The sequence below is a fragment of the Patagioenas fasciata genome, chromosome 9 (assembly GCF_037038585.1).
Source record: "Patagioenas fasciata isolate bPatFas1 chromosome 9, bPatFas1.hap1, whole genome shotgun sequence".
Taxonomy (NCBI): Eukaryota; Metazoa; Chordata; class Aves; order Columbiformes; family Columbidae; genus Patagioenas; species Patagioenas fasciata.
The window spans coordinates 27,005,646-27,024,095 of record NC_092528.1 but is presented as its reverse complement, the minus strand read 5'-3'; the positions used below and the strand labels follow the sequence as shown (position 1 = coordinate 27,024,095).

General features: G+C 41.9%; 1 pseudogene; it reads left to right on the top strand.

Moving 5' to 3' along the window:
• The window catches only part of LOC136105096 (cytochrome P450 2J4-like), a 29,557-nt pseudogene extending 11,505 nt beyond the window's left edge, over nt 1-18,052 (top strand).
• Nucleotides 18,053-18,450: the final 398 nt, after the last annotated feature.

Sequence of the window (18,450 nt, the reverse complement as noted above, 5' to 3'; positions counted from 1 at the left end):
CAGAAACTTCTAATATTAGAAGTAAAAATAGGTTTAGTGCAAATAAAGTCATTAGTTTCTAGTGACACAGCCACTTCCACTGCCACATTCTGAAACAAAAAGACTTTGTGTTCCTTGCAGTTCCTACTGGGGAAAGGAACCTACCTGCATAAAACTCCGAAAATAAACTGGCACTGGTCTCGCCTGGCTGGTTCTGGCTGCTGGGGGAGGATTGGCAGCCAGATCTGAGTTAGTGCTTTTCTCCTTGCAGGGCACCATCGTTCTACCAAATATCGCTTCATCTTTGTATGACCCAGATCACTGGGAGACACCTCGACAGTTCAACCCTGGTCACTTCTTGGATAAGGATGGAAACTTTGTGAACCAAGAAGCCTTTTTACCATTCTCAATAGGTAAATGGACTGACAGCACAAACAGTTGTGGTTTGGATTTGGACTGTAGAATTAGATGTTTGTTAAAAACCTATTGGTCATTTATTTTAAACTTATTTTAGAAAAACAGATATAAAATCAACATGATTAATATCAGTAACATTTCCCTATCCAACTATAAACATTTGTTCTACTGAACAGATAATAACATGGAAAATCAGAGATGTCCTGACAAATCTGTACATCTAACTTGCCCTATTTTTGGAAAGAAATTCTCTGCTAATGACTATGGTTATTGACTTGGGGAATACATTTTGACGCCAGACATACATTTAGAAAGTACTTGCAAGCAGCTGTGCTGATGCTTTCTGCATACAAAACTGGAGCTTGACATCTCCCAGGAAGAGCAAGTCCTTAATGTTCATTTACATGAGTGAAAAAATTCCTTTAAATGAAGATGGGGGCTTTTGAGGTAAATGAAGCAAAGCTCAGAGCAGAAGGGCTGCACAGTTATCTATAGTTGCAGATAGGATTCTTTAAAGGAAGAAATACATTAAGTTTATGTCACAGATTGCATTAAGTCCTAAAGAAATTCTGGACTTATCAAGAAAACCTTTGCTTTGCATGAGGATGAATCTGATCGCTTTTGAGGTCAATCTAACTCACTGCCCTTCCCCTCTTTGTTCTGCAGGGCACCGTGTGTGTTTGGGGGAACATCTAGCAAGGACCGAGCTTTTTATTTTCTTTGCCAGCCTGCTGCGTGCATTCACCTTCCAGCTCCCCGAGGGAGTGACAAAGATCAACACAGAGCCTATTTTGGGGGGCACGCTGCAGCCCCACCCATACAGGATTTGTGCCATTCCACGCTAGCGTGGACACGTGCAGTACGTTACAGACCATCTACTAAGCAATCTTATTTACTTTTGTGAATGTATGTCGTGAGACCATACAACATTATTTTGTCCTGGATACGAATTTCTGCTCCAAAAGCCACCTTTTGTCTACAGTAGGTAATTCTGGTCAGATCCTGCTATCTGCTTGTGAAGGGGATTTTGTTTTTTTTTTTTATAACAGTTCATTTGTTCTGGAGCAAACCATCATTCTCAGCCATAAAGGCACCATGCAATTGCTGTTGGGCCTGGCAGATTTAAATCTGGTACGCTAGTGAGTAAATTACAAGATTGACTGGCAGACTTCAAGAATTAATTCACTATCTCTGAGTTATCCTGTTTTCAAAAGCAATGGAGTTTGGAAAAACATACCTGGAAAATTCTGCCTCTTTGTATTGATGTCATCACTCGTAACAATTTAGGCAACTTTTTGTTGATGGTTACTAATAAAAGATATGAAGGAAAAATTATCAACCAGTTTTATTTATGGATGACTTAGAGTTCACTGAGAATTTCTAGATTTGATGCAGCAGAATATTTACATCTGCCAGAGGACACTTGGTTTGAGTTCAGTAGAGAAAAGGTGCTGGCTGTAACCTGGTCAGAGTGAAGATACAGAGAGACAATTTCTCTTAGGGTAGAGACTTTTAATATTTAAAACTGTGCCAAGTTAATTCTTGGAAAGTCGTTTCTAACAGAGCAACTATTTATAGCTGTGGGTCAATTCCTGTCAACATCAGCCCTGGGTGTTTGCTACAGCAGGTGCAAGGAGCTCCACCAAGGAGCAGTTTGGGTTGAGGAGCCTGCTGGAATTACAGCTGATGGCACATTGAAAAATATGCATGGAAAACACTGTAGATAGTTTTTAATCACCTCAGAAGTTCAGTGGTATACCTGAAGCTACAAAGGCTTGTCCTATACACAAAGTACTGGTCAAATTCAGTGAAAGAGCCTATAATAGCAGAAAAGGAAAAACTTGGTTCCTGTGGCGAATATTAATTTGTATTGTCTGGAAAAGACTTGTAAAGTGTAAGTGAACTTGTCCTTCATTAATATTCCTATTTCTGTGAGAAGGGATAGGTCAAATAAACAGATGATTACCTGTTAAATCAGTTATCACTAGGTGTCAACTGGTGTGTGATTGCGATTAGTTTAAACAGTTTACCATGAATCACAAATTTAGACCTGTCTCATTATTTCTAATTCAACAGTGGATGGAGCGCTGCATCAAAATAGTAAGCACTTGATATTTAGCTGTTATTAAATTAAATGGCAGAATAGCACTAGTGAAATATGGAAGATCACATCATGACATTTTATTTGACAGAAAACTGTGTGCCCTGCTAAAAACTGATGTCAAAGTCTCTGTGAATTTGCATGTGTGCACGGACAGATAAGGCAAAGCAGAAAACGCTGTTATTTGGGAACACTGGAGCTGTCATTGCTTCTTAAACATGATGTTGGAAACATCAGCAGCATTCCAAGCATTAACGCTATTGCTGCGTGATGCTGTCACTGCTGATGGCCACATGCTTCCCCAGATACCCTTCCAAAAGGGAAGCTCACAAATAGGAAGCCTGCCCAGAAGGGACACGTGCAGCTGGAGCAGGATGAGTTGCCTGGATCCAAACCAGTGGCAATCATCACCTGTCCGGATGCTCAAGAGGAGACACTTAGGGTGCTCCAGAGGAAAACTGTACCTCACATGTAGGTAGGTTATTTGCGCATGGTTGTGCTAATGTCTATATGTGACAGGAATTGCTCATTAGTGACTTGTAATTCCTTTGTGCAGAGATGCTTGGGAGCAGAGAGCCCAGTGCACGAGGTGTGGCAGCAGGGAGACAGCACAAGTACGCTGTTCAGAGCCTTCGCCTTTCTGTTCTCACCTGACCTATTTTAAAAGTTACGCACTTAAGTTTGTGTTCTAATAAAGCCTGGTCTTTTTCAGCTTAAAAGCCCTTCAAAGTCTGGATGATGTTGCTACAGAAGGCCAACAAAGCTGGGAGCAGCTCTGAGCGGAGCCCAGGTGCCATGACGCCTCTCTTGGCCTTGGCAGAGTGGTGCCTCCTCCATCAGGCTGCAGAGCTGTGTCGCCCCAGGGCTGCTGCTCTTAAGGGAAAGGGCTGTCTTGGACACCTCCACTGTATCCTTCATTCCTCTCCCTGCTCTTCTTTAGTGCTTCTACACTGATTTTCACAGCTTGCTCATGCTCTGATTTGGGGACAGTGGGACTGACACCCTTTCTGTCGTCTATCACAGGTGCTAACCAGCCTATTAGTGTCAGTGCACAGCTCAGCTTGCTGCTCCCAAATCGACACCTTTTCTGCTTTCTCTGTGATGGCTGAGGTCAGTTGCTTTTAGCCTGTGAAGCTGGTTGTATTTTGGTGTCTGATTTCTCGGCAGCAGGCCCCATTGAAAGGGCGGTTGTTCTCCTGGGTCACCGCATCAGTGCGTAGGTCAGTGTCTCACACCTTTTAGATCACACTTCAAAATTTAAATCCTTGTGCTGCATCTGCAGCAAAAAAAATGGACCTTTCCCACCTGTGAGAAGCATCTCCCTTTAACAGGGCAAGAAATGTAGCTCCTATAAAAGAATAAGAGAATGACAAGAAATAGAGTAAGGTGGAGATATTTAACTCAAATTCCCACGTTAGTAAGGACACGATTTTTGCCCTTGTTTCTTGAGCCTTAGCAAACATATTCCAGTGCCTGCACAGTGTCAGAACAACAGCCTGAAGTGAATGTTTCTGTACTATCTCGTTTCTTGAAGAGTTTGCCAGTGACATCTAGAACTTCTAAATGTGTTACCTGGCATATTTGCTCCGCTTACCCTTAAAGTTTATACACAAAGCGAATATAAGTAATAAAGTATAAACGTTCTGTATTTCAGTAGTATAATGAGGACCAAGGAAAATGCTGTTTTCCTCAGAACTGCAGTACATCAGGCAGGCTCTCTGGCAGATGGACAATTTAATGCCTTTTTTGGCTTTGGTTGTGGATGAAAATGGCAATGGTGATCCAGAGGCCAATACATTTAACACCACTCAATGTTCATGGAAGATTTCTGTCTAGATTAGGAAGAAGAGGTTAGAAAATAACTAGATAAATGTGATGTTTTCAAATTGGCTGGGCTGATTCATCCCAGGGCACTTAGGGAACAGTATCAACCTCAGAGCTATTAGCAATTATCTGTGAGAACCTGTGGAGGATGGGAAAAGGTCAAAACATTTGCTTGTCTTCAGAAGGTAAGAGGAGTTGCAGTGTTATAAATCAGTCAGCCTGATTGTACTTCTCAGAACATTCTGGAAAAATAATCAAGTTATAAGCACTGGGAGGAAAACAGAAAGAGTCAGTACTTGCCAAATCATGTCAAAGTTACTTAGTTTTGTTTGATGACATAGCTGGAGGTCTGTTTTCCGGAGAGAAGCCATTAATGTAATTTACTGCTCTTTAATGTGGCTTTGACACCATCACAGGAAGTCCAGGGAAATGTGGGGTATCTGAACACGTGCAAAACTCAATGGAAAACTCAGGAAACATGTATGAATAGTACCATGTCAAACTAGAGAGATACACTGATAGGGATTCTGTCCTGCATGTGGTACTATCAAATATTTAATCAAGGACCGTGATAGTTAACATAAACACCAAGCCTGGCTATGGTCTTGATGCCACCAGATGCCAAACTGGTGCCTGCAGCAAGGTGAGAAACAGGCATTCCCAGACTTGTCATGGTTCGCAGAAACTTAAAGGCAGGATGATTTTATTTGGATTTATTACCTTTGTGAAAGCACAAAGGCTGTCATAGCATGGATACTTCTTATCAGTTTTAATGTCAGATAGCTGGAGAGGGGAGGATGACCCTATTCCAACATCTCTCGTTCCTCCTGCCTTCCTTTTCCCTGGAGTGACAGTTTTCTCTGGGGAGTTTCTCTGGAACTCTTTTCTTTATCATCATGGTTCCCACAGAGCAGTAAGTTGCAACAGAAAAATATATTTTAGTTTTGCAGTGTCTCAAAATGCCTCTAAAGCCCAAGTAGTCAAACTCAAATTTGAGGTCCTGAGCTAAAACACCTCCTTCAGACTTTCTTGAATAAATATTTAGTGGGAAAGATAGGAAGCTTTCATTAACAAATTTCTGAGAGAGGTTATTTGAGACTATATTTATCCATTGAGACCATCAGCCTGAAAAAAATCTCAGTGGACTGGATTAATTTAAAATAATATTCCAGCTAAGTTTGGCGGATTTTTTTTTTAGTGAAAAGCTTATAAACTTGTCCTAATATCTGTGAAGAAATCTCAGCCTGTGGTATTTTTAGCCAGCACTCTGGGAACTATTTATTTGAGTTCCCGCAGTGTGAAATTCTAATGTTAAAGGAATAACAACAATAAAATTGCAGCCCTTTCCCTGAATAGTTTCTGAGATACAGCAGATAAGACAAGGGACAAGCTAATAATACAAGTATATTTTGGGGTCAGCTGGTGGTATGATGATATCCTACAAAGAATGCATTTTAAGGAGCATTGCAGAGAAAATGGAACTTTTCGTACTGTTTTGTATGATACTCTTTCTGAAATAACTTTTTTAATACTTTAAAAATGTTTATTCCAGTGATGCAGTCACATGAGCATAGGCCCTGCCTTGTAAATTCATCTTGGATTGGCAACCATGAGCTATAGATGACTCTAGTTTGTCATGTAAGGCTTCCGTTAACCTACTTTTCAGTAGTTTTAGGCAGGGACAAATATCACAACCACCACCCTCCTCTAATACTGAGGGTATTATTAGCTTCAGCACTCACGGACAGCAATCAACATCATACAGAAACACTGACCATTACCGCACTTTTAATTGCCTTTACAAGTTTTAAGACTGCTATTGAATTATGAGACTGCAGGCAGAGATGCACAGGATTTCAGGCTTGCTGTTCTCTGACTCTGACTCTCTTGTGGCATTGGCCTGAGTCACGGCAGAAAAGGACACATTTGCAGGAGTTCCGTCTTTAGGTGTCTAGTCCTAATGCATGTATTTGGTCTGAGGCTGTAGTCAAGGGAGGTTGTGTCTGTGCAGCCTTCAACCTGCTCGAGAAGAACGTCAACAGCTACTAGAGATGGCGCTGGTTATTTCAACGTAGATCAAGTGTGAATTCTGCAGCACCACGTTATCCAATTTGAGCATCTCAGCCGGGCATCCTCCAAGGAGCCAGGCAGAGGGCAGCAGAGGACTCTCTGGAAGGGCTTTTAAAACTATTTAGACCATTGTTTTGAACCGTTAGAAGTCAATTTTGTTAATAAAAGCAGTTTCATTGTTGTTTCCGTTTCTAGATGAGATTTTCCTGAATATAAGGCAATTTTTTCAACATCTAGTGTTTGCACTATCTGTCTGCAATTCCAGTTCTCTTTGGCTGTGCAGTTCTCTCTTTTACATCCATAAACTGAACAAGGATCTCTGGGGGAAAACCATGAATTCATTAAAAGCAGTTGCAAATGTGTCATACAATTGTGGCCACATCACTTAGAAGAGCTGTGCCTGTTTCTGGAAAGTCACAGCAAATGGAAAGGGAGATATGACTTTGATGCAGAAACTGTCTGGACATATTCAGCTGTCCTTTTATGTGCTTATCCGTGTTGTTTCTTATGGCAGCAAAGAGCTGCTTTGTGTGTGTGGCTGTTCTGCCAGGAAGGAGCGGGGTGAAAAGCAAGAAAAATGAAAGTGAGGGCAAATTCCTGAGGCAAAAGGACAACATCTGAGAAATGTGTTTGAAGGCATCACAGAAGTTCTGAGGAGGAGCAGCTGATCTTTCAAGTACATATCCTGAGAATCTTTGCAGGCCAAGTGGATTTTCCACTTGACGAAATGATTTACAAGACGTTCTGAAGCAAAGTCTTTCCTGAAGCAAATAAGCCTGGAAGAAGTTGCTTTTCCTGCTCCGTACTTTTCTCCAATTGTACAATAGTTCTTCAGTCTCCAAGGGCGCTTCTTTTCTCCCCCGGCCCCAGGTCCAGAACTGCAACCTTATGCTGTCCCGTGCATGTTCAACATCTCCACTCTGTGCTGTAAATCCTCGCTCCACCTGCCACATGGAACTGGTGGCTGCAGCGGAGCTGACAGGAACAATACATAAAAGTGATGGATTTTTAGGGCGATACATATTGTTTCCTGCAGTAGAAGATGGCTTTTCTGGTTTATATGAAAAACTCTGGTGCCTCTCTCAGCAGTATCAGTGCAAGCAATAAAATTTCTTCCAGCATATCTGCAGGAGGAGCAACAGTGTTGACCTCAAATGTTTCTCAGTCCCTTTTAACTCAACACCCATGGAAAACTTTTTGGGGAAAAAGGACCTTCCTGGACACTGCTACCATAATGCACAAGCAATAACATAATAATTGAAAAAATAAATAAAAATCAATTATGTTTGTGGGGTATTTTTGCTTAAGTTTGGGGATGTGTCCATGTACCGCAGTTACTTCATGTGCAATCGACTGAGAAACTTCTGTCTGAGGGACTGCATTTTCTTTGCCAGTATCAGCTGCTAATCTCTTGCATATTAATTTGTTATATAGTATCACTGGCTACCACCCAACCTATGCTTTAAGCCATAAGTAATTGTCAAATGCTGAAAGCTGTGGAGCAGGCTTGCCATATTTCTTGAATGTCACACTAGCAGCGTTGCTATAGGTGTTGGAAGTTATTTCCTGATGGCAGGTGCTGAATGGCAAAGCCATAAGCAGTGTTGTCCAAGGGCCTTCTTCCATAGGAGATCTGGATACATGTGGAGGGGCATTGATTAGACGTGTCCCTCCCTTGGGGAACTGGTGGAAAAGCAACGATGAACCAGCAACAAGGCAAATGCTGGGAGGGCAGCTGAACAGGGCTTGTTGTGGCACAGTCCAGGCTGTAAAATCAATTGAGAAAGGAATTTCTTGCCAATTTCTTACCCTCAGTCCCCCTGTTCTCTTCATATTAGCACCTCGCAGTGCAAGTCCCCATCATTGAGCTCTCCTTGGAAGTAAGAAGAAAAAGCTTCCCTGAATGGGGAGAAAGGCATGAGTCAGATTTCTGGCCACTGCAGTTTATACAGGGCTAATTGTCACATTGCTACTTTAGCAAAACAAATGTCCTCTCTTAGCAGCTTAATGCAGTTAGTGCAGTGCTTCTAAAGGTTGCTGTCCCTGCCCCCATGCTGGAGATTTAGGAGCGTGTGTGTGACCGAGGGTTATTAAGCCTCTGTTCTACTGCTTGATTTCTTTTTCACTTAAGATATATAAAATCAAATACAGAAACATCACCTACATCTCTTTCCAAAGTGGTTTTGGAGGTTTATGTAGGTTGCCAAGTCAAACTCTCAAATCTGAAAATGTTACAGAAAATAGCCCTGCCTGAGAAAAAGGAACGATGGTGTAATTGAAGACTCTGAACTGCCAGTCACGGTTTCAGGTTGGGTCAGAGGACATGTTGTCTTCTTGTGGCCATGAGCCACCCTGTCCCTCTGTAACACCCATGTCACTGCTTCTGCTTCAGTCTTCCCTTGGTTTCTACCTCCTGTTGCTTGACTTCGGTTTGCCACACTGTAATTAAAGACTCTGGGGAGCTGTAAGTACCTGAGTGCAAAGGATTTACAATGGGAAGTATAAGGTGGAGGTGGGTAATGTGGGTTGATAAAGCTCCACTCGTACTAATGCGGGATAATGTATCGCTACTAGTTGAGTGTAGTGATTAGAATATGTTATTGAGCCGTGCTGATTCTGCCTGTCATATTTGGCATTTAAATTCCTACCATGTAAATTTAGGGGTATTAATACTTGTCTGATTGGCAAGTCTATTCCATTACACATTTTAAATATAAATAATCCTATAGTGTAGTGTAATTTCTTGCCTTTATGAGTAGGGTTATCTTTGCCTTGACACATCTAAACCGCAGTTAATAATTATGAAGTACCCTGAGACACTTGATGGAGTGTGAACTGATGAAGTGAAACCATTACTTATTTTTAATATTGTATAAAGTACATTGGAGTTATAGGTCAGTGCTTGTATCTTGAGTTGTGTATGGTTTGTTTTTTGGGATTTTTTGCAGTTTTGTTTGTTTTGTGTAGTTTGGATTTGTTGTTTGCTTGGGTTTTTTCTTAAGGCTGGTTTAGTAGAATACACATTGTAAACTCCTGGATGTCCTCATTCTGAATGTATGAATTGTTTACAAACACAGGGTGGGGGACATATTGATCTTGCAACCTTTTAGTCTTGCAATCTTTATTCATTAGCTTGTTTGTTCACTGTTGTACATTATGACAACCTTCTCAGCCTCTTGTCTCCAAGTCTTCACCTACTTTAAAACCTTCTTTCTATTTTGCAAACATTGGTACATACACCTACATCCCTTTAAATGTATGTTTCTTCTCCATGTGCTTATGCCCTTTAAGCTTTCTCTTGCAAATGACTTTTCTGGAAGCTGTATGTTTTGTGTTGCTTTGCTGTTTGGGGCACCTCACTTTTTGCTGCTGTTGTTTTGTTTTAATAACCTGTGTCAACTACAGCTTCAAGTCTCTGAGTTGTGGTAAAACTGTTGAAGACGTTTATTCCAGGGAAAGATGCTCAGCTGGGTGCACTACTTTTCAAAGCATTGTGATGCCTTTGGTGAAAAGTGAGTTCATGTCACAGAACTGCAGAGGTGGCTGCTTTATTTTATATTTCAGGACAGCAGAGTACGTAAACCCAGAAAGCCTGAAGTATTTAATGTTCGTGAGTATGAGGGCAGAGAGCTGCTTAACATTATATTGTGCTCAGCTCTGCTAAGGTTACAGTTAAAGAACACAGGGCCAAGTTGTCCGATACCAAGTCCCTCTGCTAATTTTTTCTTTGTGTCAAAGGCTCGGGCGAAATTGTCCCTGTTGATGTTGCAGTGCATGAAACAGTGAATCAGAAGGGTGTAGTGGGGTAACCTGACATATATGTGGTTACATTTTGAAAAATATTGTCCATTGCACCAGCATTGCACATTTGGAGACACTGTTTCTGTACTTCTGAGGAGGTCTAGGAAACCCTGAACAGACAGGAAGTGACAGAAGAAGAAATGTTTGCTGTCTCTCCCGTGGAAGGGCTGGCAGGTGCCAAACGCAACAAAAAGGGAGATCGCTCACAAGAACCAGAGGGGATTCACCGCACATGCCGTGTTGGAAAGCTGTGCGCATCACAGGATGTTGCACTAAACATTTATTTCTGTTCAAAGAGCAAGTGGATACATTTTCAGCAGAAAAATTTATTTGGGGCTGTTTAATACCAATACAGGATTTCTGATTTGTCCTGTTATTACCAACTTTCCTAAGGCATTTCTACCATGTGCTATTAGAGATGGAACAGGAGACCAACTGAACTTTCACCTGACACAGCATGGCTGTGCTTAAGTTTTCTGTCATTTAATCGGAATTTTAAAAGTTCAATATTTATGTTCAGTTTGAACGGTCAACAATCTTATATTTTTCATTTGAACAATTTGCTGTTACTTTCAGACAGTGCCCTGACAGAGAGCCTGATGAGATGTAAATTGGGAGATTAGAAAAAGATGCTCATCCAAGCAACTTGTAATCCTGGAATATGAGCCAAAATGCACTTAATGTTATTCATTTGCCTTTGATTAAAAGTCTTGCTGCTGGCTCTTCTCAAAGTTCAATGTATTCATTTGCCAGATGTCTTCAGGTGAGAAAAATGCATTGTGAACAGCAAATCAGATTTTCTTGGGTGCTAGAATGAAATTTCTGGTTAGGAATAAAAAAGAGATAACATGCTAATTGAATTGGGGTTACACACACTTCCTTTAATGTATCATTAAGCAGAAATGTATAATCAGATGTGAGATCTGCATTCAAGGCCATGTGGTCAGGGCAGCCTTGAGCTTGGATTTGTGGGTAACCCAAGATGAGGAAATCCCTGCCCATAAAATCCTTATGTTGTAAACGTCATTATCTGCCCACTTCTTCGCCTTTATCTTCAATATCTTCTTTATTTTTATGACTGTGAAATGCCACATTAATAGTGTTTGCAGCTGAATTAGATTAAAGGAACAGCAAATTGCAGTGGCAGGAAAGAACAGATTTAGGGAGATTTGGAGACAGTTGAGTTACAATGTGTGAAAAATACCATTGATGTACCTGCAAAATTCACTCTGAAGTTAAATCTTCAGTGGAAGAGAAACACACTGCAGAATAAAGCAAGGGCACCCTTTTGAGAATAGGACTGTATAAGGATGATTTAGTTTACTTCCGGGTGTTTGTTACAGTTATATGTCATATGTTATGTGTTATGTATTATATGTTATATAACATATGTTGTATGTTGTATGTTGTATGTTATATGTTATATGTTATGTGTTATAAGTTATATGTTATAGACAGATCAGTTAAGACTCAAGAAGTTTCCCCTGTTCCAGTATTGTTCAGTGTCAACAGATCAGTGCTGGAAACCTGGGGATAACCCGTGCTGTCACACATTAGCACTCAACAGCTGCAGCTTCAAGGGACACCACAGGACTCTGTTCCTGCAGGATGGTGCAGGAGGACAGTGGTGGAGGAGTTGGACTCCATAAACTTGCCCTTAAGTCTTCACTGAAATAAGAAAATCCCATGGAGTGTTCTCAATTCAGCAGATCTCTGAAAGAAACATCTGCCATTGAACAACTTTCAGCTTGATCTTTTGCCGTCATGCAAAACACTCCTTAACACTGCCAACAAGACAGGATACAGACAGGAGACTTATGAGATATTATAACTATCGCCTACTGCTCTTCACGTTGCTTTGGAAAATCAGAGATTCTGCAAACCATTGTTTGCTGAAGTCAGCTGGAGTTAATGACTGCACATGTTGTAAAGTCTGCTGTACTCTAAACCCACCCCTCTCTTGCCTGAAGATTAAAGGCAATGTGCAATTTGATGAAGACAACCTGGTCTGGGTTCTTCACAAGCTCTTTTTGGCAGGAATGGAAACTGCGACAGCCACTTTGCGCTGGGCACCGCTCCATATTTTGACTTAACCCAGAGAAGCGGGGAGACTAATGAGATCACATGCAAAACCACTTGGATTGTGATTTCTCAGAGAATGCATCAAGGTCAGCACAAAGTGGAAATGTAAAAACTTGGAAAACTGCATCCAACTGGAAATTCATAGTGACAGTAGAGGGTGCAGTTTCCCTGCAACCATGCTGCTGAGCACAGCCGGGTGCCAAGGGCAAGTCCTGATGAGACAGCCATGCAGTCACTTGCACATTCAATAAGAAGGAAAACACCCATCCATAACATCCAGCTGCAACATGGGACCAAAATGTTTTGTCCCTTACAGGCCACCACTGTCCTCCCGCAGCACAGCCTCTTCCCAGCAGTGGCAGACACTCTGAAAGCCCTTCAAGTTCCTGATGCTGAAGACGGACAAAACTAAACAAATTTCTCAGAGAAAGGTTTGATTTGGGGGACATAACAGGGCTGGCAATTCCTGAGCTCTTTTGCATGGTCTCTTGAAGTGTTTCGCAATGTTTTGTTGTCTTTCACAATGTTTCTGAAGAATATCAAATTTATTAGATTTGTTTTCAGTCTTCCATAAAGTTCTCCCATTATCATGTCTTCCCATCCCTGAGCCATCCATACACTTACTACCTCTAAAATCTTATTAGATCATTAACTGAGAATGTTTTAGTGCATTAGAAGAAAACAATCACTAGACTGTGTAATATAATTTCTGTACAGTTCTCTGTCTTCTGTCACTGGAGTGGTTAATCGGGAATGTATTTGTGACAGCAACAGCTCCAGGAGCTCAAGTAGGAGGGACTCTGAAGCAGAGAGGATACAGATAGAGATTTGTGCTGCAGCAAAAATGATGGGTGAGTCTGCCAAAAGGGCTGGTCCTGCCTCCTTTGTCCTTCACCACGTTCTCACTCTGCTTAGTGGGACAGCGGCCAGCAGGTGAGTCTGTTCAGACTGCTGAGCCAGCAGAAAACTATTCCTGCAACTGAAAATGAAAGGCTTTCCACTAGATCAGCCAAATGAATCCACTCACTTTGTAGCTCTGTGTTTGCTAGATCTGACCCTGGTGAAAGGGAAAATGAGGGCATGGAACTATTTGTTTTCAAGGCATATTGGTTATAGGTAGATTTTAGACTGGTTATAACATGAAACTCCATGGAGCAGCTTGCCCAGAATCACAGAGGAGATTCATAGCACCGCAGGGAATTGAACCAGATCTTTAAAGCCTAATCTAATGTCTAGACCAGGGTACCAGCCTTGCTCTCACTGTGACAGCTGAAAAGTGGCCCACCCTGGTTCGTCTGCTCCATCCTTCCTGCTCACTCTGTGCCCAGATCAAGGGACACACTCAATTGCAGCCCAGCTGTATTCATATGGGACTACACACGGTTCATTTGCCTGTGCTGTCCAAGGGCATCTTATCTAGAGATTCACAGGACCCTCCCATTTCTTCTTGTGCCACTGGAGGATGAGCCAGGAAGGTTTCATGCCATGACTCCATTTCCAGCTGCCCGAGGAAATGCAGCAATATTGGTAAAAAGGAGAGTCACTAAGCCTGGGAGGCATGTGAGACAAGACACATTGAAACTCCTGTTTTCCTGCGCATACAGAAGAAAACATAAGCTCAGGACCTCCAGTTCCTTTGAGTACTTGATGGGATCCAATTTAGGGATTCAAGCACTTGTTTCTTCTTCCCTCTCCACCTTACTTGGGATATCAAAGTAAAAGTCTGGACTCCAACTGCTGTGAAAACCATTCTTCAAATGACTCTCCCCTACAGAAAACATTGATTGTTCAAAGCAAGTGGCAGCAACTAGGTGCTTGATCATATCTGCATGTGTTTTCAGTACGGTCAGCATATTTCAGAATCCCTGGCTACATATTTGTTTCCAACAATTATAAAGGGGAAGGCCTGCACCCACCTCCAGAGAGATACAGTCCTATAGATGTTCCTGAGCAACATGTGTGAGTTCAGTTTGGTGTTACATATACAAATATATGTAACAATATAATGGTTTGGTGTTACAGATGCATGTAACACCAGAAACCTGTGCAGGCATGATCTTTACTCAGTCCTCTGCTTCGTTCTTTAAAATATATGAAACAGATGTTCAGAAATCCTTACCTCCTATCCCATACAATCACTGGCTAGTTGATGTTGTTTCTATCCGAAATCCCAAATCTTTGAGCAAGGTAACACTATCTCATCTTCCCTCCCTCTGCAATTAGGTCTTTTTCAGCCACCAACGGTTGAAGAATTCATACGTGGTCTCTAGGTCATAAGTGCCAGAGACCTGATTTGCAGAAATTGATTGAGAGCCCAAATACCAGTGGCAGTCAGGATCAGCAGAAGCTGAGTACTCTCCATGCAGTTCATGAGCCTCAACACATCTCGGATGAGACACTCCAGATCAATGGTTATGTCTGAAAAGTTTGGCTTAACTACCTCACTTTGCCGGACTTTGCAAGCACACTGCTCAGTGCAATGGTGAGGAAACATTACCATCTAATGGCTGCACGTGTTAATTACAACTATAATTTCTACTTTAACGATGAAGGCTGTTCCTTTTTTAAGTACTGATACACTGAAAAAGCTGTATGATTGGAAAACAAATAAACATGGAAAGATAATAAAAGCAATATTTACGATTTTGCAGTATCTATCAATCACCTCTGGTGGGACAATGCAAACAAATAAAATTATGTTGGAGTATTTCTGGGTAACGTGACACAGTTGTTGCACTGATGGCTATATATACTGCAGATACATGAATAATAACAGCCATAAATAATACTGCACTGCATTAGTAGCAGTGAAAGCCTTTTAAGATTTTAATAGTGGAACATGATTCTAACCTCTTTCAGCAGGATGTAATTTCTCCCATCCCTTCCTTGGGCAATGCCAAGGGATGGTAAACAGCCTTTACACAATATAAATGGTCTTTGATCTCTGGCCTATGAGAAACACCAGGATGTGGAAGGGAGATACAGCCTCTCTGCCAGTCTCTCATATCTTTATGCCATCATGTGTCTCATTGTCTCTCCAGGTGGTCAGCTTGTATGGAAATACATACACACCCAGGCTACGGGAAACACCAGTGATTGTGCTAAATGGATTTTAAGCAGTGAAGGATGCCTTGATCGGGCATGCAGAAGAATTTTGTGAGGGACCTGTGGACCCTTCATTAGGAACATTGTGGAAGGCCCCTGTGATACTTTCTGTTGTGTGTACTGAAATATTTTTAGCAGAACAAGCTGTTCAGAAAACAGGGATTAGTACAATGACTGCATCTGTTCTCAATGCCTCTTTTCAAGATGAGCTGCTCTTGGCACCAAGATGAATACCGTACTGCCTGTCCTTCTCAAATGTTGGACCCCAAATATACATTCAGCACATAAAACTAATGTGGATCCCATTCATATACTTGCATAACCTAGGTAATTCTTAATTACTGGGCATGTTAACAAGCTATCTCAAGAAACTTTTGTGATTAAATGTGTAAAATTGTAAAAATATCAGGCAGCAGGACCCAGCTGCCTCTATGTTGAGTGCATGGTTCTAGGTAAAAAAGCAGAAAAGGAAATGCAGACATGGAACTGATTTCCCACAAAAGGGATCAAGCGGTTGTGAAAAAACAGCAAAAAATCTCTCATTCCCTACCTTAATAATGTCAGGGATCCTCTGAAGTGGTAGATCTTGGAACCTCTATGATTTCACCAGCCCTGCTTATGGAGATTCCAGTCCCATAATTCTCCAGTTTGTTGCAGGCATCATCTTTGCCAACAAGCACACCTGGGAGCAGCAGAGACGGTTCAGCCTGATGACTCTTGAGAAACCTCGGACTAGGGCAGAAAAGCCTGGAAGCCCGATCCAGGAGGAAGCTTGCTGCTGGACTGAGGTCTTTGCCAGAGAAAGAGGTGAAACATAGGTCTGTATGTGAGCATGAGATGGGCTCATTCTCCTTCTTTCCAACCCTCCTTTTTCTACTGGAAGTTGCAATTTCTGCAGTAGGTTCAACAGCAGGTTTACACAGCTGATTGTTTCACTATTCATTTTACTCCTGGATGGAACATCGCACCTGACTCACTGCTTTCACGTTAACCATTTATGGGAGAAAGTGACAGATGAGACTCCTAAATTGTGCTGATTATTCACTTTTCTATCAGATGGAATCTTTTGCTCACTCATTATAAACGTGCCTGAAGAACAATCTCCCAGTTAGACTCCTGCATCTCAGTTCCTGCGGGCTCAGCTATTTATGTAATCCCACGCAACATCAAGAGCAGGCTGGATGGGAGCTCAGTGTAACAGAGGGTCATAGCCTATAAAAGAAGTTACTGATGCAGCTTTCTCTGTTTGCAGGCATAGATCTCTCTGTCCCACTCCTTTCTTCCATCAATTATATGACTGTTGATGTGCTCTTTGGACATCACTTCTCTACACAGCCTGTCATGTGTCAGGAGCTGCTGAGAGGCTCCCAGGCCACGGCAGAATTCCACGGCATCTCCTGGCCTTGGGTGAGCAAGGACTGATCCATTCCCTGTAACCATATCAAATCCCAGCAGCGTTCCTCAGTGAGCCATGGTGTGAAACAGTTGCTCTTCAGCAACACACAGAAAGGAAGAAGAGCTCCTGATTAAACTCTGAACTCTGCTAAAACCAGCACTCACTTCTGTCCCCTTCTTTCTCAATAATGATCCCTCTGCAAACATTCCTGGCTTGCTTTGTCTACAGGCACATGGAACCTCCTGTAATAACTATCTTAATCAGCATCAGGTTTGCCCTGGCACCAGAATCAGGTTTTCCTCTCAGCTTGTGCCTTGAAGGGTTTGTAACAGCTCTGGTTTCCTGTCTCAGATTTGGCAGCAACAACCATCCAGAAAAAACATGACAAGCCAACGTGGTTGTGGTTTTGAGAACTACAGCCAAGTGTTGACTTCAGATTTAGGAGGGAAGAGGTCATTTGGGAAAGGCTTCACTTAGAAAACATAATAAAAATGTACTCAAAGGCATTTAAATCCTCCAAATCTGAAAGTTATTTGTGGAGAGCAGGTAATCTAGAAAGTAACTGTATGGTAATAGTCAGTCTTCACACACTTCTTCTGTCCAAGATAATTTTTTAAAAATTAAGTGGTCTTTTTCCTATAGTCAGACAAGTGACACATCTGGTTCGGCATGGTTCAGCTGTGAACATTCAGGCTCTAAATACACAAGGAAGCTGAGATGTCATGGTGCCACTTGGGCTTGTATTTTCACGTGCAGCTCTACGACATTTTCCTGCCACTGTTGAGGCACTTAAGCAACTGTGTTAATGAGGTTGCTGGTGGCATTAACACACTTGGAGGAGCTAGTTCCTTCTTCTCCTAAAAGTCTGTTGATCTCTTTCTTTCTTCGAATTCAACCTCAAAAGTAAAGTACTTTGTGAAGGTATTGAGGATGTTCCTTGGCAGTCACCACAGAGGCAGTAATGTTCCACCTGGGGCTGAAAGGAAGCTTGTTGTACGCTGTCTTCCTCAGTCAGCAAGATTATTTCTTCAACAGAGGTACATGGCTGCTGTATTACCAGCTTCATTAACTCAGTATGGACTGTGCAATGAAAAAAGCTCTGCTGCTGGGAATTTGCTATGCTATTAAAACAGTCTGAAATCTCATTGTACGTCTCTCATCTGCAGGCGAAGGATGACCCACTCTCTGCATTCAGTGAGAACATCATGGTGCAGATGATCACAGATCTCGTCATAGCAGGCTCATCACTTTCTGCTGGGATCTCTGTGATGGTGTAGCTGGAAGTACAAGGTGAGAAATGTGTGTGTGTATCTGCACTTATCTGTGTCACTGTCCTTGCTCACAGCAGGGTAATAAGGCAAAATGCAGCTGACTCAGCTGCCCTGATCCTGCAGTGTAAGGTCTCTTGAGAGTTTTGAGCTTCTGCATAGAGTCTACACATCAGCTGCCTTATTGAATCCTCATTATTAGTCCTTTTATTCTGCAGAATGAGTCCAAGAAGAGTTGGATGCTGTCATTGGTCCAGCCTGTGGAAGTGAATTTAAGGGCTGAATGATCCGGCCACACACAAATGCCATTCTACGTAAAATTATGCGTTATAGCAGCACAGTCTTTATATTTTGTCCCAGGCTGCAAAACTGCCCAAAGCTGAGTTTGAACAACTCGTGAGGAACTC